Genomic DNA, 22,724 nt, shown 5'->3' with positions numbered 1-22,724 from the left:
GTTTGGGAAAGGATCTTTTATTTCCTAATAAAAGAGGCCAGAAGCTGCTGTACTATAACCTTCCGATTTCTTTTGGTCTTGACCCATAGTTATGACGGCGAAATCCACAAGTCATCCAGCAATGACTTTGAGACAATAAACAAATGTAACTAAAAATTGTAGAGTAGAATTATGGAAGAAACCTTTGTTTTTATTATATTGTGGACGGGATCCCTGGGTGGCTCAGCGGTTTGGCCCCCTTGGACCAGGGCGTGATCCTGGGGTCCTGGGATCGAGTCCCGCATTGGGCTCCCTGCATGGAGCCTACTTCTCCCTCTGCCTATGTTTTTGCCTCTCTTTCTCTCTCTGTGTGTGTGTCTCTCATGAATAAATAAAATAAAATCTTTAATAAAATAAAATAAATATTATATCGTGGAGTCCCACATTATATAGAATTGCTTCCCTCTAGACATTGTATATGAAAAGCAAATCCCTACAGAGTAGTTTCAATAAATGGTTACAGATTCTTTGATACTTCTCCCATCAAAAGAAATGGCCTAATTCCCCTTCTTTCATATAGGCCAGCCTTAGCGAGTTGCTTCCAACAAAACAGAATGCAGTAGGAAGGATAGTATATGACTCCCCAGGCTAGGTCATAAAAGGTCATGCAGTTACTGCTTTGTTATTCTTTGTCTCACATGGGAGCCATGAGTTGATGTATCAGAAGTCAGTCTACACAAAAGCTGCCTTGCCAGAGAAACCATGTAGGAGACCACATAGAAACAGAGATGCTCGAGGACCCCCACTGTACCAGACTCCAGCTCTCTCACTCTTCCCATCAAGGATGAACAAACATGTGAGTGAACCAGCCTTCAGATGATTCCAGGCCCCAGTCTTCAAGCTGCTCTAGCTGATGCCAAGGAGAAGAGACAAGTTGCCCTCTACCAAGTCCTTCCCAAATTGCAGATTCAGGAGGAAAATGTTATTTTAAGCCACTACATTTGGGGATGGTTTATTTCTGCAGCAATAGAAACTGGAACACCCTATTTTTTATACTACTGTTATTTGGATGTTCTGTTACTTGCAGCCAAAAGGATCTCTATCTGAAACAAAAGATTGAAAGAAATTGCTAAAATGACCCTTTTAAGTTATTATAAACACTGATTATCCATTCTTTTCCTCTCTTAGCCTGGCTATGGTAATAAAATTAACTATAATATTGATGTCATGATTTTCCAGAAGTTGACTTAATTTAGTTACATAAAGATTTTATTTTTCAACAGGACTGAGCTAGTAGAAATGTGGAAAAGAAATTTTAATTAAAAAAAAAGAAATTTTAATTCAGGACACCATATTGCTATTTTCCCACTCTTTTGACATTTTGGTAACAACAAACAATGTCATAGCTGCCTTACTAGCAGGGAAAGCTGGTTTGAGTCCCCAACTTCATCAAGTCTCATCAGTGTTTGAGGCTGTTTTCTTAATGAAATGCTCCTAGCATTTGACAGCTTTGTTCCTTCATTGACATTTGAAGCTTTTTAAATAGATGAATATTTAATGTCGTATTTAATAGGCCAGATTCCTTGAAGCAAAATCCCATTAGTTGGTGCCTACTTTTTAGAGAGTAGATGGTCACTAATTACTGTTAGAATTTATTTAAAAGGTTTAATATATGGTTTTAATCATAAACTCATTTATAAACCCAGTAATATAGAAACCAGGAGGATTATTCTAGATTAATAGTCATATCCTTACATAGAAGCTGCACTATAAATTAATAATCTTTTATTCCCAGTAACATAATGCTATTTCTGTTGATGGAAATTCCTAATCAGCTTTGTAATATAGCTTGGGCTATGTTTTTAATCCCACTGCACTGAAATTTTAAACCTAAAAGAACAAAATGTAACTCCTGAAAGCTGGTTGCACAAAAGCCAATTTCATTTTTGTGTGTTTATTTACTCAATGTCCACATCCTTAAACTGTTGGCAAATTCACAGCCGGGTGGAGCAGCACATGTGTCATTGTGCTGATGCTCCAGGGCGGGATGGGTGTGGAGGGTGGGTTGGGGCGCAGAGGGGTCCTTGCATAGAGAAGTTACATAAGTGATATCATATGCGGAAGTAGCCTCTGGGGTTTAAAAATAACTGGACAGGGAGTGTCAGCCTTTCTTGGATCGGACTCCCTGATTTACTATCCTTAAGGGTCAGACCTATATTCCTGGGTGGGCTGAGGAGTCTGTTTAAATGCACTCAGTTCCTAATAGCAACCCTACATAATAGCTTAAAGAGCCTGGGAATGTTTTTTTGTCTCAAGGAAGCAAGGTGCTGCATGCAAAAGCTGAACTGACATCTCACTGAGAAGCCAAAACAGGACAGATGTTTCATGCAGTGCCTCAATGTGGTTGTTTCCAGCGTGGTTTCCTTAAATGGACAGGAAACAGAAAAAAACAGAAGACAATTGAACTTCCATAGCAGTTCCAAAGCAGATTAAAACAAGCACTAATTTCCCATCCTGTCCTTCTTCTCCTTACCTATCTTTTCTAGGGAACTAAATTGTTGATGTGTGAGACAATGCCTTGTATTCATGCTACCTGATATTTTTATTTTTGTAATTTGTGAAATATAAGTTGTCAAAGCATATCTACCTTGGTGTCAGAGATTCCTTGGGGGCTAATATCATAATTTAATTGGCACTGAGTCCCCATCTAGCACCTGAGAAAATACTCACCCAGTCTATTTCTATTATATTCTGAGGAGCACAAGCCACAGGGGCTGGGAATCCTCGGTTCAGCACAAGGCTCCCTAGCAAAAGTAGTCAAGGATTTTCTGGCACTGTCTTTTCTTAGAGTCCCTGTTGGCATGTATTAAGGTTATTATATCAGGATGTTTTACCAAAAGGGATAATAACCTACCCTGGGCTGATACTCAGCCAGTCCAAACCTCTGTAACATCAGGGCCTACGTCTACTCTGATTGGTCAGGGCCAGTCCTTGGCCTATCCCATGCATCCCTAGAGTCCAGTTGCCCTGGATTCCCCCCGAATTCTCTACCTCCTTTGCCTACCCTGTTCCCTCTTTCCTCCATCATTCAGGCCCATAATCATTCTTTGACATCCAGCTGAAGGTCACCTCCTGTGTGGAATCCTCTGGCCTTTCCTCATAGCAGAGAGGGAGTGCAGATCTCCCCCAGCACTCTGCATACAGCACTTATTCCATGCTGAAATTGCTTTGTATTTCCGTCTCCTCCACTAATGTGAGTTTACATTTCAGTCATCTTAGCAGATCCAACAATGCACATTGCCTGGCAGGAGACGTAGCAGCTCAGCCAATGTTTCCTGAATAAATGAACGGGCATGACCCTTGCAAATGTTTTCCAAGAAAGAAAGCAAGGAGGTCCCCTGAGGCACTCAAAGTTCTTATTATTTTGTTATGTACAGGTTCATGTTTTGCTTTTTAAATTTAAAAATAATAATGCCTCAGATTTATGGAGCACTTGCTAGCTGCATAATCGTGTTAAAATCCAACAGCCATCTGAGGTAGAGGTTATTATTGCATAGGTTTACAGTTGAATAAATGGAAACTGAGGGAGGTTAACAAGCGTATCCATATTCATATAACTGGTAAGTGGGAGTCTGTTAGGTTTGAAAGCCTGCTCTCAGCCACCAGGCCTTCCACACAGCCTTTCTACCAAACATAAATTATAGTAGGAATACTTTCCTATATCGTTAAACTATTTTAATGCCTTTATTATATAAAGAATAAATTTTGACACACAACTATAGAACCTTGCTGCTCAAAGTGTGTTGCACTGACCAGGAGCACTTGCACCACCTGGGAATTTGTTAGAAATGTAGGATCTCAGGAACCCCAGATCTACTGAATCAAAGTCTGCATTTTAACCAGATTCTTCATGATATGTATGTAAATTAGAGTTTGAGAAGCACCAGTTTAGATCAAGAGTCAACAAAGAATAGTCATGGGCCAAACCTAGTCCAGTCCCTTTTTTTGTATGGCCCATGAGCTACGAATAGTTTTTACATTCTTAAATAGTTGAAAATTTTTTCAAAAGAAATTTGTGACATATGAACATTATATAAAATTCACATTTCAGTGTCCATAGAAAAAGTTTAATTGAGCCCCGGTGGCTCAGCGGTTTAGCGCTGCCTTCAGCCCGGGGTGGGATCCTGGAGGCCTGGGATGGAGTCCCATGTCGGGCTCCCTGCATGGAGCCTGCTTCTCCCTCTGCCTGTGCCTCTGCCTCTCTCTCTCTCTCTCTCTCTGTGTCTCTCGTGAATACATAAATAAAAAATCTTAAAAAAAAAAGAAAAAGTTTAATTGAAACACGTTCATTCGTTTACTTACCATCTGTGGTTGCTTTTGAACTACAGTGGCTGGCAGGCTTGAGTAGTTACAAAAGACTATGGCCTACAGAGATATTTACTATCTGGTCCTTTACAGAAAAAGTTTGATGATCTCTTCCCAGCTCTGCCCTCCACCCGCAGCTACCAGCATAAAATGGGTGTGGGGGAAAATGCAGGCGACATTTGGGAGGATTAAGGAAGAAAGAGAGATCTAGAGCTTAGTGGAGGCCAGGGTGCTCCAGGGACTGATGGAAGGGATTTGCCATGGGAAGTCCACAGGGAGAGGGAATGGGCTGAGCAGGTGGTGTGGTAAGACAGGGGCAGTGAAGAAGAGGAAGCACAGAAGAAATCCTAAGAAACCCTAAACTTGGTGTGTATAGGGATGAGATTAACTAGTTCTTTGCACTTTTATCTTGAGACAGAATCAGCTACAGCCTTAAAGAGCTTGTTACTTATGCAGACTCCCAGCCTCACCCAGAGAACGCCTGATTCAGTGGGAATGTTTTAACAAGCATCCCAGATGATTCAAATGCTTTGAGAAATACTGCTTCAGTGAATGAAAGAACTCCGCAAGAAGTCAGCTTGAATAGATCATGCCTTTAAAAGTAATCACTTATATGGGTAAGAGGTTGCTTTCTGGATTTTGATGGTTGTGTAGGCCTTCGGGAAGGGGCAGTGGCATTAGAGAGGAACTGGTGGGCTCTGTCTGCTAATACCAATGAGCTGCTGGTGGGGGAATGCTGCAGGCATCTGGAAAACTCAAGGAAAGGCATTGCCTAGGAGAGGGCATCAAAGGAGTTGGGGACGGAGGCCAAGGGTTTTAGTCCAGAGGATACCACTGATGGCCACATAATGGCCAGAGAATAGAGATACCTGCCTCTCCGTAATGACATGAGGATCTCAAGTGATACTTGACAGGCTCATGATCACCATAGGCAGGTGGCAGATCTAATATGTATTTGTGTTTTTTTCTGACCTTTGTTAAATTTGGCTTGTACCCCCCCCCCCCCCCCACACACTTCTATGGTCTTTTATAATTGTCCATTCCAACTCAGGGCCCACCACATCAAGGCCAAAGAAAAATGGCCTTTATAAGTGGTCCCCTGGACACCTACTTGGCTCAGTAATTACTTAACCAAGTATGTGTTACAGGAGGGACTTTGCATGGTGCTGCTGGGGCTGCTGAGATGAAGTCTGGTGTCTGTCATCGATAGTTTAACTGCTAGTAAAGGAAATGGACATACAAATCCTTACCCAGTGGGGTGAAGAGAGGCCAAAGTCTTGGAAAACTTTATACGAAAAAGAAAAAAGATTACAAAGAGTTTGGACCTCTGGGTGGGAACTCTAGGTGTGCTTCATGGAGGGAGTAGCATTTGAGTTGGCCTTTGAGATGGATGTTTCTGTTTCTGGATGTGGCCTTCAGGATTTCCAGCTTGTTTAGGGGGCAAGGGGATTGGGGTCTCTCTGTACAAATAACTAACTTCAATCAGTGGTCTTGGAACTGACAGGAGGTTCCTGACCTGACTTCTAGTGCTGAGTAGGGGCCAAAATCCACCATCTGAAAAACCCTAAACCTCTACAGGGCAAAGCTTGCTACCAAATACAATTTGGGGGATGCCTGGGTGACTTAGAGGTTGAGAGTCTGCCTTTGACTCAGGGTGTGATCCTGGGATCCGGGATCAAGTCCCACATCGGGTTCCTTGCAGGGAGCTTGCTTCTCCCTCTGCCTGTGTCTCTACCTCTCTCTCTCTCTCTCTCTCTCTCTCTCTCTCTCTGTCTGTCTCTCATGAATAAATAAATAAAACCTTAAAAAAATTAAAAAACAAAACAAAACCCAAAAAGCAAATACAATTTGGATTACAGCCCCAGAATTGAAATTTAGAAATAGTTCCTGGCAATATTGCTGTCTTCCCTCCCTCCCCTAAGATCTTCTGTCCTCCATAGCAGGGCTTCTAAACCAGACAGTCATGTATGAGAAGTAGTGGGGGCTAGGATGGAGGGTGCGTTCTTCCTTTGGGCTGGGACAGTTGCATCCTGAAGCGCAGTGTCCTAAGTGGCATACTACTGACTCCAGACCACTTTTCCCTCTGTTAATTCCCCCTTTCTCAGTGGCACAGGCAGGATTTTTCTGCCCTAATACTCTCCTAAACCATGCTTAATCTGTTTGAATTTGGTCCATCTCACCTGCTAAATTAAGATATAGCCATGTTTGGGTCCATCTGGTGACCCCAGAGGGCCCCAGCTGAGGGATATTTGTGCTTGGGGCTTGGAGCTGAGAATTGTGTGGAAGAGGCACTGGGCTATTCCCCAGACGAGCCTGTGGACTAGGTTTGCATTCAGTGGAGAGGAGACTGCAAGCAGAAGCCAAAAAGGCTGTTTGTTTTTTACGTGGAACTCTGACACAAAGGGCCACAAGCAACATTGTTATGGGGTCCAGGTGAGCAAATGCTACCTAGGGTGCACGCAAACATTGCTAATCACTTCCAGAGCTAGTGCTTACAGAATCTTGAACAATTATAATGCACTCAGTTTGGGTCTTTCCCTTAGGTTAGATAAAAGGAACTTTTTTCCTGATTTAAAAGAGTGTGCTACCTCAGTAGTTGCATTTTGGGGATCTCTGTAAGTTGCTTTCTGGGCATGGAAGCAGAATTCTCATGAAGGGCTGGGGTGAGATGCTACTCCAAATGATTGCTTTATGGCAAGCATCACTGATGAAGGTGGGATGCAAGAATATAAGAAGCTTGTTTTGAACACACATGAGATGACCTTGGATTGAGATGCCCATGAGATTGCCCTAAACACAAGCATGGGAGAACAGATTGCTGAGGTCCCTCCTGAAATGGTAGGAGAACACATGAATAAGATGTGAATTATTATTGTTATTGTAACCTCATTTGTACCCACTGGCCGGGGAGCCTTAGAGAAATTTGTTTTGTTTATAAATTTACGTGCATGTATATGAGATTGATACTGTTCCAGGAAAGAGTGTCACTCAACCCAGTTGCAAACACTGTAGCTATAGAGGCCTGTGAACAGGTGCCACACTTAGTACAAATATGGAACCTGCAATTATTTCTGTTTCCTAAGCCATTCTTGTCAATAAGTAGTAGTATGGCATAGGTACTTTCCCATCAAATGGGGTACATGGGTAAATTTTTGTTAGTAGACGATCTGCTTTTGTTTGTAGACAATCTGCTTGCCCCCTAGAACTGGAACTTTGTCATTTTGTTCATTTGTGTATCCCCAGTACCTAGAACAGTGCCTGGAGTTAGTAGGTGCTCAGTATTTGTGGATGAACGGATACATAACTTAACAAATGAAAACTTGGATTTTATGTTTGAGCTGGAAACCATCTGTCTCTTTTCTCAGATGCTGTTACTTCTGCCAAATATACCTGAGTCCCTTGCCTATCGTCAATTCCACTTTCTCAGGGTAGAAACTGTGGGTGGTTCCCAGGGTATTATGGGTCAGCATGTGGTTGTGGATTCTTACACAAACACAGAGGCCCCGGGCTTAGCAGATAGTCCCAAAAGCTCAGAAGGACTTTCAGGCATAATACTATAAAGTTCCTCTTCCTTAAAACATCTTACTTTTTTCCCATTATGAAAATAACACATGCTCATTAAGTGAAGATTGGAAACAGTAGAAAAATCTGAAGGTCAAAACATTATCCATAATCCTTTTACTCAAAGACAAATCCATCCTTCTCTTTCTCCTGGATTACTGAAATAGCCTTTTAAACTTGACCCCCTTCCTTCTAGCCTAGCCACCCTCCAATCTAGTTGCAGGGCCAGGGAGAGATATTCCCAAAACACAGATCTTAAAACAATTCAAAGGCTTCCCATTGCCCTCAGTGTCCAAACCACTCGACAGGGTTGGCTCTGCTTATGTCTTCAGCTTCCTATTCCTCTGAGTCCCTATCATATGATGCTTGCGTCAAATGGAATTTCCTTCAATTCTTTGAATGAGCTGCACCCTCTCCTGCTGTCTCTGGTCTTTTTCACGAGCTGTTGACTCTGCTTAAAACTCTCCACCTTTCTTGGTTCTATGCTTTATCTCTTTGTTTCCGTGCCTGTGTTTATCTTTTTCTCCCTCTGATTTGGAATTTAGATACTACTTTCCTCCCTCAAACTCCATTCTTGACTGTCCTTCCCCATTGCCCTACCAAATCTGAGTTTCGAGGTCTTCCTGTTTGCTTAAAAACAAAAACAAAAACAAAAAAACACATAGATTTCTTCTACCATATAGCTCACTGAACAGTATTTTAGCTCGTTTGGAAGGTCTCTCTTTATCCTCAGTGCAGAGCTCACTTCCTATTTCATGTTACACAGCTCAATCAATATTTGTGGAGGTGAATTTAAATTGAATCATTGTTTACATTTAGAAACATTTCCTCTTAACCTTTGCTTTAATCATATGGTGTTTTCCATTCTACACAGATGTAAATTTTATGTTAGAGACCATATAGTATAAATGTAAATTTACATTCTACACAGATGTAAATTTTATGTGAGAGACCATATCGTATAAACATTTTATTATTGTGTTTTTTCCTAAACATTATAGGAAATATTTTCAATACTTACCCAGAAGACTTACCCAGTCTTCATAAACTTTATTTTTAATGACTGCATACTATTCCATCAAGTGAATATACTCTGGTTATCGTCTATTGTAGGACACTTAAGATTATTTTGCATGCTATAATTTGTTAATAATTAAAAAACCATCTTTGGATATTTTGGGGAATAAAACTTTTTCATATTTTGCATTATTTCCTTAAAACACCTAAAACAAAATTTTAAGATCTCTGGGCATTTGCATTTTTAATACATGTTGCCTAATTGCCTTTATAGTGTTATTTATCAATTTATATTGCCACCATCAACATACATGAGTGCTCATTTCATTCATCCTCAATAAAGTAACTTCTCACCAATTAAAAACTTTCAAAGAACATGTACCTCCCAAAGATAGCAGCACTAAGGACACAGGACCGACATTTGTCCCTCTTATCACTCCCTTCCAAGGGTAGTGTCTCAGTTCCATTTTAAGAGTTGAAACTTTCTCAACTCTCACCTCACTTGGCTGAGCAATCACTCCGAACATCTGTTTCTTCTTCTTAGGAGAGTGAGGTAGTTCTAAGTTTCTTCTTTTTATTCTATGTCAAACCCTTTAGATGTGAACCCAGGCCAATCTCTACTCCCATTTCCCAGTCCCATTTCCCATCAACATGCACATGCACACACACTCACCAATCAGTTAAAGTCCACTGTAGGGTAATATCCACTGAGACCACCTTCCCACTCAGCTTGTCTTTTTCTAGTCTCTGATTTCTTGGCTCTTCTCCATAATTCCTACCTTTTGCCTGCTTTCCTTCCTCCCTCCATTTTTCAACATTTTTCTATTAAGCACCTACTAGGCATAGTACACGTGCTGGGATGAATGGAAAATAAGGCAGCAAATCCTCCCTCTCACCTTCATGGAGTTTACATTCTAGTGGGTGTTCACATTCTAGATTAAAAACAAAAACAAACCCATATTAAAAAGTTACACATTGTGATGGGCATTATAAAGGGAACAAAGGCCAAGAGAGAGAATAAAGGATTTTAAAATAGAATCATACTCCCCCCCCCCCATCTTCTCCCTTAACTCCTAACCATGCTTTGTTTTCTCTATAGCACTTACCACATCTGACAGAGTATGTATAATATTTCTTGGTTTGTTTGTTTATTGTCTGTGGCCACCAACTTGAATGTAAGCCCCAGGAGAGCAGGGGCTTTGCAGTTCACTGCTGCACCTGGCCCGCTGCTGGTTCTCAGTATCTGCTGGATGACTTCATTAGTGGAGGCTTTCTTGGGAGGTGTGCATGAAACTGGGGTTTGAGGATGAGAAAGAGCTGTTTGGGAAGAGAGGTGGTGTCAGAGTACAGGCACAGGAAACAGCTGGTGCCAAGGCTCTGGGGCAAGAAAAAGGATTGGAGAGCAGCCCAGAGTGGCTAAGTCAGCATGAGCAAGGCAGGCTGCAACACCAAATGATAAGGTTTGCCAGGGAGGTAGGACCCCTATAATGCCAGGCCTTATAGGCCCTGTTGTTTGGATTTCATTCTAAGGACAATGGGAAACCACTGAAAGCCTTGTCTTGGCATGATACCAGAATATGCTGCCCTGCTTTGGCAAAATATAACTACAATATTTGTGTGTGGGGTGGGTGGGGTAGGATGGGATAATTCACATGGTGAACTCTTGTGCATGAATTTGTCCTCTGTGACCCATATTCTTCCTATTGGGTGTGGAGTATCAAATTCCTTTCAAGCCTATTGTTTTAGGATCCTATAATTATAAGGCAACAAATGTAACTATATTCCCCCCTGTTCCCTTATGTTTCTGTGTTTCACCAGGATAAGAAACTACACTTCAGGACCCTGAAGCAGGGTCCAGACCTACCATTTTTAGGATGATGGTAGATCTGACACAGATTTGGTGACTGGGGGGACCATCTTTTGTTTTTTGTGATTTTATTTCATTTTATTTATTTGAGAGAGAGAGAGAGAGAGAACAAGAAGAGGAGGGGCAGAGGGAGAAGCAGTCTCCCCGCTGACCAGGGAGCCCGATGGGGCTCAATCCCAGGACCCTGGGATCATGACCTGAGCTGAAGGCCAACGCTTAAGCCACTGAGCCACCCAGGTGCCCCTGGTTTTTTTTGTTTTTGTTTTTTTTTTGTTTGTTTGTTTTTTTAATGTGAGGAGTGGAGTCATAGCTTTTCCTTGAACTCTACCATTTTGTCCAGCCTGGTTCATTTTCTCAGACCTGTTTGGGATCTAGATAAGAGTCTTATGAGGATTCAGGCCCTGTAAGAGCAAGAGAGGCCCCTTTAACAAGGGAGAGCCCCAGAAAGCTGGGCCAATGGAAAGGCGTACTGCTTCCCAGCCAGTCATATCTGGTGGCTGTCTTTTGGGGATACCTCCCTCCTGGCTTCTAACTCCTGCAGTTTTGGTGCTTATCCTTTAGCAACTCATCACAGCTTTTGGCTCATTCCAACTGGCACCTCTTCCTGTCACTCTCTTCCTGCAAACAACCTCCTTCTTGCCCATGTACTTGTCAGTTGGGTCTCCTTCGCCTCATCCTTTCCACTAAGAAATGCCAGCCATTCTGATCCAGCCTGCAGGCCTCCTTCAGAGAAGCCACTTTGTTAGCTGTCCCTGAGCGACCTATTTCTCTTTGCCCAATCCTAGGAGCCATGGGATAGATGGAGCTGGAGCTGGAAGGTGTGTAAGTAGCACAGAATAAAACAGTGTGACTGGACATTGGACAGCTGGCAGACTTAGGACACTAACATGGGGCACGTTAGGGATGCCATTTCCACTTTTCCTGGAGGGGAGAGAGAGATGGAGGGGTCCTTTTTGTTTTGTTTTTGATTGTGAGCAAATGGCCCTTCATAAATCCAATTATTGTAATTGAGTTAAATTTAAAACAGATCCAGTCTGGCACATAGTTAACAGAATACCTAACTGTTACTGGGAGTTGCATGGCACTTAGGCACACCCTGAAAGCAATTTACTGATTATTTTTTTTTATTTAGTTAAACCACACTTTGTATTTCTCATCTCACTTGACTTCTCTAGTGTCTATAATTGGCATAGATGGTATTACCATGGTGGTACTATATTAGTATCATACCAGCACATCATACTTTATGGCAATTATTATCCCATAGAGGAAATTAGACAGAGTCCACACATGTGATTAACAAGTGGAAGGGGTCAAATACTATGTTTGATCCCAGTGTTCGTTCTGACTTTAGCCCACCGTCCTTTGAACAGTATCATTTGCATAATCACTTTTACCCAGCACACCTGAAAGTCAGGCTCTCATTTGCCAGCAGTAATGAGGGGCAGTGGCCATTCTTGCAGCAAAGTGAAATAGAGCCTTGGATTCTGGAAGCCCATAGTCTTAGGGTGGAAGGGTGGATGTGTGTGGAATAATCTTTGAAGGAGGTGGGGCTGACAGCACAACCTAAGTGCTCTATAGTTCCCTACCTCCACTTGACCCTGGCACCCAAAAAAGGCAGAACCAGTCTATACCAGAAGCATTCTTATTGTGCTATCAGGAAGAGGAAATTCCTTGGCTAAAGGATGGCCCCTGCCATTTGTATATTGCTCAGATATGCAGCAGTTCATTTTAAAACTAAAGAGGCATAAAGGTGCGTAAAGAATAGAGAGGGTCTAGCCTCTGGGTACCTGATTGTGGGGAATTGGGGAGAATGCTGAAGGAGGGTGGGGAGAGGTGGAGCAGTTAATGGGAGATATGTGTGGGAGAAGGGAGCGGAAGGGGAGATTGAAGAGAAGATGAATCCCATTTGCCAATGATACCACTGGCAGGACCATGTTACAAAAGATTAATCTTCTCGCTGGTCTTTTCTATTTTAGAGTGCCATGCCTATTCCTTTGGGAATAGGAGTTTTCTCCACTTATTTCCTACCATGGAACTTCCATTAATTGGCTTGCCAAGGGCAGGGGTCACACTACCTCTGATGGCAATCAGAAGTGCTTAGTGGCTGATGGAGTAAGCTGCTTACTTCAGACAGATGGAACAGCAGTGGGAATGTGTACTCTATTTCATGGCAGTCATGTGAATGCTTTATTTTTCTTGGTCACTGAACTCGCGTATGACTGTAGAGAAGGTGACAAGAAAGTGTGAAAAGATGCTAAAGCCATTTGAGTAATCTGTTCTTTGCAGGCTTTGGAGCCCTGAATAAAAAGCTACTTCAGAATAGGTCAAATGGAAGACTGGCCAGTCACGGTTGCTATGGTAACCAACAAACATGTTTGTCTTTCAGAGGCCCTGCCCCTGAAGAGGATGATGGCTATTGTTATGAAATTTGTGAACTTCATCTGTTTCACCACTATTTATTTTCAAAGTTGCTAATAGTAATGAATTACTCATTACCTACAAACAGGCCATCTTTGCTCAGGTTTGGTGCTAACCCTAGCCCCTATGTTCCTTTCTCCTGTGGTCAGGGTCTGGTATGCAGTTCTGACCTCTCTCATAGCCTGCAGAGGCTCATGGGAACCATGGAAAAGCACACAGGAGTGTGGCAACGACGTGACCAGAGCCTGCGGTGTGACTCTCGCTACTGTGACTCTCATTTCCATTAAAAGGGGGATAAAAATATCTTCCCCTGGGATCCCTGGGTGGCGCAGCAGTTTAGCGCCTGCCTTTGGCCCAGGGCACGATCCTGGAGACCCGGGATCGAATCCCACGTCGAGCTTCCTGCATGGAGCCTGCTTCTCCCTCTGCCTATGTCTCTGCCCCTCTCTCTCTCTCTCTGTGACTATCATGAATAAATAAATAAAATCTTTAAAAAAAAAAAAAATCTTCCCTACCCACCAAATGGGGTTTTGCAAAGTTATATGACACTTTAGAAATAAAACTGATTTGAAAATGTTTAGTGCATTATACTCACTTAAGAAAGAGTAGAATTAAAAAAAAAAAGAGTAGAATTTAACTTCTCAATCTCCAGATAGGATGCTTATTACAGATGACTAATATGTTTCCCCTTAAGTATCAATCCTAAGTGAGTGATAGTCGCTGCCTCTGTGTTGAGAAGGATTCTGAGGTTATATCTAAACTCAGCTGGCAATGATAGCAATCATTTAGTGATGTCTGCCACACATTGGGGCAGGAGGAGAAGTGGCTTCACAAGTGCTGTGTATGTGCCACCTTAGTTCAGGATGTTCCTCCATTGCTCCTAGAGTTGCATTTGGAGGTGGAGTATTCACTACTGCTCTGTAGCTTGTTTGGTCCTGGTCTGCCAGAACTGATTCATGGGAGATGAATTCCTAACATTTCAGGCTGAAACCTATAATGATTTTTGTTTTTTCAAAAAAAAAATTGATTTCTTGCTAGGAAAGTGAAACATGTTTGTTGTTGGAAGTTTGACAAATAACAGAGAAACAGACAAAAAATAAGAACAGCTCATAATCTCATCATTCCTGGATAACTTTAACATTTTGGAATGGATTTCTTGCCTTTTGATTTGATTTACTTATTTTTAAAAAATGATCACTGACTGCTGTGTGGAGAATGGATTATAGGCACATAATATGAGTGCAGAGAGACCCATTGAAAGGCTGTTACAGAAGTCTAGGGAAAAGATGTTGGTGTCCTGGGCTGAGGGGTAAGTGGCGGAGATGGTGAAAGGTTGTTAGATTTGGCATATATTTTGAACATAGAAACAATGGGACTTGCTGATGGGTTGGATGTAAGGAAGGCAGGCATGAAAAGGATGCTGTCCAATCTCATTTCCAGTGAAATGATGATCCATTTACAGGGGTGGAAAATAACAAGGGAGAAGCAGATGTGTGTGTGTATGTAGGGGAAATGCAGTGGTGGAAATCAAGAGTTTAGTTTTGGATATGAGAAGTTTGAGTGAAAATTTTATATCCTAGTGAAGATTTCGATATCCAGTTGGGCCCAGGCAGTTGGATATATGGTGGGAGCCCTGGGGAGAGGATGGGACTAGGGATTCTAATCTGAGGATCATCTGATTGAGAGAATGGAAAAGAGACCTGTCTAGGAAGTTAAATAAGATGGACAGGAAATCTGAGACTGAGACCTGAGGCCCTCCAATATGTGTCCATTGGAAAGAGGAGGAGGAGGAGGAGGACACATGTAAGAAACTGAAGGAGTGGCAAGTGACTAGGAAGAAAATTAGAAGAGAGTACAGTGCTCAGTAGCCAAGGGCAGAGGGTAGCTCAAGAGAAAGGAGTGCTCCCTCTCTCATGCATATTTTTACATGGAATATGTACATTTTTACATAGAATATGTACATTTTAACATAAATATAGTGGCTTTTTCATTTATCATGAACACTTCCTCATGCCCTTAAAAAAAAACCTTCTACCTTCTAAAATATTAAAAGTACCTTCTACCTTCTAAAATATTAAAGTAGTACATGCCTATGGATGTAACCTGCCAAAGAACATTCTTGTATGTACATCTTGTGTTTCCTTAGATTACATTTCTGAAATGGAATTACTGGTAGATATGTACATTTTTAAGGCTTTTGGTACATGTTGTCAAATTACCTTTTGGAAAGGTTGTATCAAAGCTGTGCACTCTAGCAGCAGTCAAATGAAACCAAGTATTTGGCAACCACTGCTACCATGAAAAAATCTCTTGCTCTCTCTCCCTCAGCTCCCCCGACCCCACATATATATAAAATACTATCTTGGCTCCCCCGCCCCCCCCCCCCCATTTGCATGACTTGATTAATGGAGGTCAAGTATGTTTCAGCATCAGGCTTTTTGAGTGCAATCTGAGTGGTAACAGTGTTGATCCCTGTACCCAAACCTCCATAGTGTGAAACTATGAGTATAAATATCACCCAAGTCAGCCATTCAGGGCAAGAGGGCTGGGGGATGGGGGAGAGGAACAAAGCTGGTTCTGAGCCAGGTGGAGTAGATCTTGTCAGGAGGAGTGTGGAGTTCCTGTGGTTCCCACAACTTGCAACGCCTCCTCCCCTCCTGGCCTGACTTCCGCTGGGCCCAGCCTGGGAAAGGGCGTGGCCACTGAGGGGCAGAAGTAACTCTCCTAAGAGCAGCCTTGAAAAGCCAGATGGGAGAGGTTGTGGAAATCTCTGTTGCCAGTGAACAGCCCCAGTTGCTCAACTCAACAACAAGCGTGAGCCAGAGGGACACAGGCAAACTGCTGCACGGACGACGTCCTTTGCCGACTGTGTGGAGCCGAACACTGCAGTTGTGACAGGCCTTGGTCTCTGTGTGGAGACCTTAAGAATCCTCTGCCGAGCCTTTCTGGGCATCACTCCAGCTAAGGCGGGAAGACCCTGTGTGTTGTGAAACTGCGGCGGGGCCTGGCATCTTTCTGTTGGTCTGCAGCATTGCAAAGGACTGTTGCACCACGCTGTTATACTACAGATGTGGAAATGGTAGATACCGAGCTGATAGAAATCTCAAGAACATGTGGGACAAAAAGATAGGCAGAAAATGTGGATTGCAGCATTCTTGTATGTAATATTTCTCATTTCATAACGATGCCAATTAGAACAAGATATCTTAAAACAAAATGCAACCCAAAGGGGAAGAAAAGGCATCATCCTCATCCTTTGCTTTCTGGATGGCACCAAAACTTGTAGTATTTTCTATGGCAGTCAAGAAAGAATTTCTGGGAGAATTACAATCATGTAAATTACCACAGGCCCCAAATCCAAAGTAAATCGATGAAAATGGGAAATTTTCAACAGACATAAGACTGATATCCAGTCTTTTCAGATATTTTTCTTTTTAAATTATAAAATAATACATTTTTGTTATGAATCACTTGAATAATGGAGAAAAGTATAAAATAAAGCTAGTCTTCTCTTGCTCCCTCAAACCTTGTACTCATTCTCCAATGGTTTGGTATGTATTTCTCCAGAGCTTTGTTCATGCAATTACAAACATTTGCATAAGAGCATATAACGTGGCCTATGGATAGTATGTTTATCAAACTGCTAGCATATAGTCAGTACCGACTAGTACTGAAAAATATGTACCCAAACGTATCATTTCAACAACAAAAGAGTATACTATACAAATTCTACAACTGGTTTTAAATTTTATTTAAATGCAGTTTCTCTTTGCCTTTTGGCAGGTAGTTTAGTTTGATCCGTGCTTTATTAAGAAAATTTTTTGAGCAAAAGACTACCAAATTCATCCAACTATTATTTGTTGCCTACCAACTAAGTATCAGGCACTATTCAAGGTGCTGGGAGTAAATGAAATGATAAAAATCCTTGCCCTTGTGGAACGGACATCTTAGTGGAGGGTGGTAGACAATGAACAGGTATAAGACGTGGTATCAAAAAAAAAAAAAAAAAAAAGACATGGTATCCCAGATGTTGCTAGCAGGGAAGTAAGAGCTTTGCAAAAATAGGAAAACCCTCAATGAAAAAGTGACATTTGCATGGAGAGCTGGAGGGGGATGGGAGACTACCATGTGGATGTCTCAGGGAAGGGTATCCCAGGGAGAAGGAAGAGAAAGTACAAGAGCCCTGAGGAAGAAGATGCTTGGCTCGCTCAGAAACAGAACAAGTGTGGCTGGTGAGTGGTGAGAGGAGGGAAAAGAGAGAAAGTAGCTGGAAAGGACTGCGTGGGTCTTGAAGGACATGCGGAGGCCTTAGGCTTTGACTCTGAGGGGGGATGGGATGTCACTGGGGATTTTGAGCCAGAGGGCTTTCATGATGTGATGTAGTCTATAATATGATCCCTCCAGATGGTGTTGAGTGTAGAATCTGGGGGTGAGGGCCAAAATAGGGAGCCAGCTAGGAGGCTATTGTGACAATGCAGGACAGTGAGGATGAGCTTTGGGCCAGGGTGTTGGCAGTAGAGGTGGTGACACTGTGGACCCTAGATACATCTGTAACATAGAACAGGATTTGCTGATGGATCAGACGTGGGGTTAAGATAAACAGCGAAGTCAAGGATGACTTTATTAGGACAAAGCAATGCACAGAATGTACTAATGGGTCATTTTCTAATCATTTAGTACAAGAAATAAAAACAACATGAGAGTATAGATGACAAGGGAGACTGGAACATGGAGACTTGGAGTAGCATATGGACTTCCTTTCCTTTCCTTTTGTGCTATGCCCTATGTTTGTCTTATCCACACTAGCACTTTTTAATGTCTATGCTGAGAAATCCCCAATGGCAGAGAATAGTAAACTATTACGACCAGCTGTCTGGGCCAGCGCCCAAAGCTCATGGTGTCTCCCACTACAAGCTAGGCATTGCATTAATGTCTTGTATTAAAAAAAATAATTGGGATCCCTGGGTGGCTCAGCGGTTTGGCGCCTGCCTTTGGCCCAGGGCGCGATCCTGGAGTCCCGGGATCGAGTCCCATGTCGGGCTCCCGGCATGGAGCCTGCTTCTCCCTCCTCCTGTGTCTCTGCCTCTCTCTCAATCTCTGTGTCTATCATGAATAAATAAATAAATCTTTAAAAAAAATAAAAAAAATAATTATGTCAACATTGGAATCTACTCCAAAATATCTGTATGTTTGTTTTAATATAGTCATTATTTATAACAAAGTAAAATTGCTGGTCTTGTATGGTCCATCTCCCTGACATACACCAAGAATCTCTAAGAAAACACACAAGGTTGTTTTTTTAAAAATATTTATTTAATTAATTAATTTATTTATTTATTCATTCATTCATTCATGATAGATATAGAGAGAGAGAGAGAGAGAGAGAGAGGGGCAGAGACACAGGCAGAGGGAGAAGCAGGCTCCATGCCGGGAGCCCGACATGGGACTCGATCCCTGGACTCCAGGATTGCGCCCTGGGCCAAAGGCAGGCGCTAAACCGCTGAGCCACCCAGGGATCCCCCCCCCCCTTTTTAAAGAGATTTATTTGTTTTAGAGAGAGAGCAGGAGCAGGAGGGGCAAAGAGAAAGAGAGAAAGAATCCCAAACAGACACTGTGCTGAGTGCAGAGCCCAATGCAGGGCTTGATCTCATGATCCTGAGATTATGACCTGAGCCGAAACCAAGAGTCGGTTGCTTAACCTACTGCATCACCCAGGTACCCCAACATATAAGGTTTTAAGACACTCCAGGCCCATGCCACTCCCAGTGTATTCCCAGGGCTTTAGCCTCCCAAGAAGAGCCCACTTATTTATAAACTGGCTGATTCCTGAAGCAGCTACATGCTCTCACAACCATGCTGTTTACCTGTGTTGAAGAGCAGGTGACAGGGTTGGGCTCTTAATGCTCTTCTCACCAGCTTGGGCTTTCCATCTCTACCCCACAGTACAGGCCTTTCTTACAAAATGGAAATACCCTTCCTTCCTCTTGCCTTACGACATTCTACCTATCTTTGGCTTTTTAACCCATTGAAAACTTTCCTCAGATTTCAACCCCTATTCATGGTATCTAATGTTATCACTTCAAGTGATAGGTCATTCCAATTAATTCCTGGGGCATTTATATCCTATGGGGAAGTATAGTATACGTGGGGAAGAACAAAGCTTTAGAGTCAGCACAGCAGAGCCTTAGAATCAAATTTACTGAAGTTTTAATGCAAGTGCTGCCACTTCTTATCTGTGTGATGTTAGGCAACTTTCTTCATCTCTAGGTCTATAAAATGGAGTTAAAAGCAGGGCTGGCAGGATGATTAAGTAAAAAGCATATATGAAGCACCTAGCACAGTATATAGACATTTGATAAATGTTAGTTCTCTTTCCTCCTCTTCACCTCTTGATTTGTCACTTTTAATATTCTATCCTTTATGATTCTACTTTTGGAATTGTTAGATAGTCTATCTCTTGAACTAGACAAGAAAATCTTATAGGTTAGAAACCACATTTTGTATTTCTTGACATGCCCCAAAGCATCTATCATGGTGCCTGGAACATAGGAGATGATTAATAAATGTTTGTGGATAGACTGATTGATGGATTTCTTGACAAGGTTAAAGCTGAAGGACATACTGCTCTCTGGAATCAAGCACAGAGCAATGAGCTTCCAAAAGGAAAATGAGCCTCAGCATTAATGGAGGAAGGTCATTGCTCAGTGCCTGTGGGAGACATGCTGCTGATGGATGAGGAGGATGCTGGGCCACTCCGCTATGTGGGTTGCAGACCCTGCTGGCCAGCTACAGAATGGTTACCCAGCCAGACAGTGAGATCCTGATAACCCTGCCACAACTAAATTCATTTAGCAAAGCACTTCAACAGGCTAGTCACTGGAGCACATAGATTGATAGATTGCATAGCTGTTATTGTGTGCTTACAAGGGAAATTAGGAGTAATTAATGGGCTGGGGATCAATAGCAATACTATATCACTATCCTATATCACAGTGGTGATTTAATTTTCTTTCTGAGTTAAGGGGGATACACAAAGATAATTAAAATAGATGGATCAGAATTATAAACTACTAAATTTCTTGGTTTATATAAAAGTTTTAAATTTTAGGGGCACCTGGGTGGCTCAGTTGGTTGGTTAAGCATCAGACTCTTGGTTTCAGCTCAGATCATGATCTCATGGGTCATGGGATTAATCCTTATGCCATGCTCTACACTCAGTGAGGAGTTTGCTTAAAGATTTTCTCCTTCTGCCCTTACCCCTGTTCATGCTTGCTCTCCCTCTAAAATCAATCAGTCAATCAATCAATCCTTTAAAAAAGTTTTAATTTTTAGTTTCTCTTTACGTTTTGAAAAGATAGTGCACGTGCATGGTAACTCAGTACAAAATGATATAAAATGGTTGCTTTCCATAATCACTATTGTCTTGGGTGTTGTTTTAGAGGTGATGTTGTGTGCGTGGGGTAGGGTGGGGATGTAGCTAGAAGTAGTATTTTTTTTTTTAACTAAAAGTACTTTTAAGAATCCAAAAACTGGGGAAAGAATCCTAGAAGAGGGGTTCCCTGGGTGGCTCAGCGGTTTGGCGCCTGCCTTGGGCCCGCGGCGTGATCCTGGAGTCCCGGGATGGAGTCCCACATTGGGCTCCCTGCATGGAGCCTGCTTCTCCCTCTGCCTGTGTCTCTGCCTCTGTCTCTCATGAACAAATAAATAAAATCTTAAAAAAAAAAATCCAAAAACTTCTTGCTGGTCTAATTTCCTAAATCTCTGTTGGCTAGCACAGTGGCTAGTCCGTTCAGTCCAAAATTCCTGGTCAACAATTGTTTGTTGATTGATTAGGATCTATGTTAGTAGTTTTTAAAATGATCTGCATTAGCCTTGTATATCTTGTTGAATTAACAAAGGCATACAATATTTGACATGTCTAGAAAATAGAGCATCTTAATTAATTCAAATGTATTGGTATAGTAATTTAAAACCACTGATGCAGAAACTGCTGTTTAAATATTCTCCACTGACGGAGGAGCTCTTTGGAAATATGTACCACCTGAGTTTAAATAAGGATTGGCTAATAAGTAAAAAAGATTTAAAAATTTTTTCAGAAAACATATGCAAATCAGTGTGATTATTAAAAGCTGCTATTTCAGGAGGCAGTATACTTTTATTGTGGTTTCCACTACTTCTATTATGGCTATTGCCTCTACTGCCAATATGACCATTTATTTAGTAAACAGTATGTACCAGTACCATGGAAGTATTTTACACATATTATCTCATTTAATCACATATAAGCGTTATCAGGTAAGCAATATTATCATTTGCATTTTATAGATGAGGAAACTGAGGTACAGAATGATTTCATAACTTGCTTATATTCACAAAGCTAATGAAATAGTGGAATGGGTATGGGGGCCCACGCTGAAACCAGAACATATACTTTCAGTCAATACTTCAAAGTCATCTCATTTCAAAATAGAACATTCCTATTGATCATCTTTCCTTTTTGCCAGATTTAGTTCCACATGACTTTTGGTTCTATCATCAAGTGAAATCCATCTTCAAAAAGAATGATGTTTTGTTAGTACTGTGGCTTTTCAAAAGGTATGTGTCAGTTTCTAAAATCAATTCAAAAAAAGCAACTCCCCAAATGCTTTGTATCATCAAAATGAGTGATCAGCTTCCTAAGGTTCCCACTTTAAAGGGGTAGTACCCATTTGTGTGAATATCCATGGGAGTTTGCTTTAAAAAATCTGTCCTTATATTTATTGTCATATCTCACATAGTTAATTTACTTAAATAACAGGGAATCGGGGCAGTTTCCTATTAGTTATATGATCAGAAAATACTAAACTGCCTATATTTCTTCATATTTCATCACTAGGGCTTTATGATCCAGATAGTCCTAGGCAGATCTGCAAATTATGCAAAGTGTGTCTTGCCACATCCCTTTCTTTCAGCACTTCCCTCTAATTATTTCTCCACTCTCCTCTCCTCACTCAAAAATGCCAAGAGTTCAGAGAGCCTCAGCAGCCAGATGTAGAGTCCTGAAGTTCAAGGTCCCACCCTGTTCCCTCCTCTCTGAGTGCTCTTTTCATGTGCTTCAAAACGGTCCCTCTCTTTAGCCTCCTGAACAAAATCCTCTTCTTACAGGATATTCAACAGCATGTAACTTTTAGGAAAAAAGACAGCAAGGTGTAAATGACTGATAGCTCTAGCTAAATATGGAGGTCCTGGCAGTAGCACTGCTATTTAGTAAAAGAAGCTTATTAGGTCAAAAGGAGTATATTCATTTTGGGCTGAATACCATTCTTGTCCTTCTTCAACTATAATAGATCCCACATTAGGACCTTTCTTGTCCTCCTTCATCTAATGCTAATCTGACATCTGCAGCTGGACATTTTTCAGTGATGATTCCAGAGACCTATTTTTACTTTTGGAGTATTGTGAGGGCACTTATTTATTTTGGTTGGCTAAAGATGGGGTTATTGGTTACAGACCCTGATGGGGACCAGAGTGCGGG

The 22,724-nt window shown here is 41.8% G+C and overlaps 2 long non-coding RNA genes across 7 annotated transcripts in view; one reads left to right on the top strand and one right to left on the bottom strand.

Annotated features, from left to right (window-relative positions):
• The window catches only part of LOC140642511 (uncharacterized), a 101,565-nt gene that overhangs the window by 55,089 nt on the left and 23,752 nt on the right, over nucleotides 1–22,724 (bottom strand). For 2 of the 5 annotated variants that reach the window (XR_012038946.1, XR_012038942.1), the window contains exons 4-5: nucleotides 10,029–10,239; nucleotides 9,760–9,854 (exon numbers count right to left, since the gene is read on the bottom strand). The exons of 1 other annotated variant lie outside the window; for it this stretch is intronic. This is a non-coding gene — a long non-coding RNA (uncharacterized lncRNA). The remainder of the gene's footprint in view (nucleotides 1–9,759; nucleotides 9,855–10,028; nucleotides 10,240–22,724) is intronic. 2 more of the 5 variants (XR_012038944.1, XR_012038943.1) reach the window with 1 other exon arrangement.
• LOC140642512 (uncharacterized) overlaps nucleotides 1–22,724 on the top strand; it is a 143,020-nt gene that overhangs the window by 96,927 nt on the left and 23,369 nt on the right. The window lies entirely within an intron of this gene.

This window comes from Canis lupus, chromosome 11 (genome assembly GCF_048164855.1).
Source record: "Canis lupus baileyi chromosome 11, mCanLup2.hap1, whole genome shotgun sequence".
In the NCBI taxonomy this organism is placed as follows: Eukaryota; Metazoa; Chordata; class Mammalia; order Carnivora; family Canidae; genus Canis; species Canis lupus.
Note: the sequence above shows the minus strand (reverse complement) of the source record. Positions and strands in the feature narration are given on the sequence as shown.